Consider the following 2,039-nt stretch of genomic DNA (forward strand, 5'->3'; position numbering starts at 1 on the left):
TTTTTTTTTTTTGGTCCAATTTGATAACCTCTGCCTTTGCTTGGTTTCTTATTGATATTGGATACACGATGCGTGATCAAAAAATACGGTGAATGCTGCTGCCAAGTGCCATCCAATGGAAAGGCAGGATCTTCAATATGGGAAACGGTGCATCCAACCTTAGTAACAGTGTGTGACAAGTTTCAACCTGTTCGGTGCAGTCAGTCGGGTGTGAGCTACGGTTGAGAGAAGGTGTGTTTTCAAGTGTGCTGAAAATCATCCTCCATCATGACAACGCTCCGTGTCACACATCGCTTCTGGTGTGACAATTTGTGTCCAATAAAAACATGACGGTGTGTCCTCATCCACCTTATTCACCGGATCTGACACCGTGCGACCTCTGGCTCTTCCCCAAAGTCAAAATGACCATGAAAGGTCAACGTTTTGAATTGATTCAGGACATCGAGGCAGCCACGACAGCACAAATAAAGACACTCAAGAAAGAGGACTTCCAGAACTGCTTCAGGAAGTGGCAAGAATGAAGGGATGAGTGTGTTGTGAAGTGAGGGGGACTATTTTGAGGGGGATTAATGGCAATGTGTCTTTTACTGTAATAATTTTTAAAATTTAAATATTCACCATATTTTGTGATCACACCTCACACATCTGCCATTTTACTTTCTTGTTTTCTATTTTTCTCATGTCTTTTTTGTTCCACTCTTCCTACTTTATTGCTTTTTCTTATGTTAAGTGAATATTTTATAATGTATTTTAATTTCTTAATGATTTTTAACTTTTTTTTTTTAGTTATTTTCTTAATGGTTGTTCTAGGGTTTACCATGTACATGAACATCACAATTGGCTTCAGATCTGTACTAGCTTAATGCCACTGATACATGTAAATATTAGTCCTATATGGGTCTATTCCCTTGTCCTCTTTTATGGTATTATGTTAGACCTATTACAAATAGTAATCTCACAAACCTAGTAATACGTTGTAACAGTTATTACTTTGCCATCTGTAGCCATTTCCATATCCAATACAGCTTTGCTCCACCATTTCTTTTGTGTTATTGGCAAATATAGTACACAAATTACACTTCTATTAATTATAGTTTTTACATTATATATACACATTATTGAATATAATTGCTTTTACAATCAGTTATGAGAAGAAAGGAGAAAAATATACATTTGTACTGTCTTATAAAAATCATAGAATTATCTTTACTGGGAACTCTGTGTTTTCAATCTCTGTCTGGGGTCACTTGCTTTCAGCCCAAAGAACTTCCTTTAGTATTTCTTATAAGGTGGTTCTGCTAAAAACAAGTTACCAGTTTTTGTTGATCTGGAAAAGTCTTCATTTACCCTCATTTTTGAAAGATGTAGCTTTGCTGAGTACAGGGCTCTTGGTTACCCAATGCCTTTGGGCCTCCATTGTCTCTGCTGGGAAGTCACTAGAGTCTTCTGGAGGTTGCCTTGTACGTGACACCTCGTTTTACTCTTGCTGCTTTCAAGGTATTCCCTTTATCTTTGATTTTCAGCATTTTTACTAAGAGGTGTCGGTTGGTGGGTCTCTGCATTTATCATTCATTGAGCTTCCTACAGGTTATTGTTTTTCAATAAACCTGTGACATTTTTTTTTTAAGATTTTTATTGGTGAATTGGGGGGATGGGAACAGTGCTGGGGAATTGGGGGAAGGGGGACAGACAAGTTGCTGTCATTTTGTTCTTCAATCTAGTTGTGGAGGATGTTGCTTCACTGGCCCAAGTTGGCACCATCATTGCGCTCTTCCCGGGTGAGGCAGATCAGTCGCCGGCTTCTGGACAGCCGCTCACTGTGGCTGCTGGCCGCTCACGCTGGCTGCTGGCTACACACGGTAGCCCATGGCACCCCACTGCCACAGGGGCTGCAGCCTATGCCATCCCCAGTGACTTACAGCAGCCCAGCTCCAGGTCGAGCCGTTGTTCAGCATCTTAGCTGTAGAGGGCAGTGTCACTGGCCCTCATATGTGGGATCCGAACCGGGGCCCTCTGGCATCCCAAGCGAGTTCTTAACC

This window comes from Hipposideros armiger, unplaced genomic scaffold (assembly GCF_001890085.2).
Source record: "Hipposideros armiger isolate ML-2016 unplaced genomic scaffold, ASM189008v1 scaffold_77, whole genome shotgun sequence".
NCBI classification, from domain to species: Eukaryota; Metazoa; Chordata; class Mammalia; order Chiroptera; family Hipposideridae; genus Hipposideros; species Hipposideros armiger.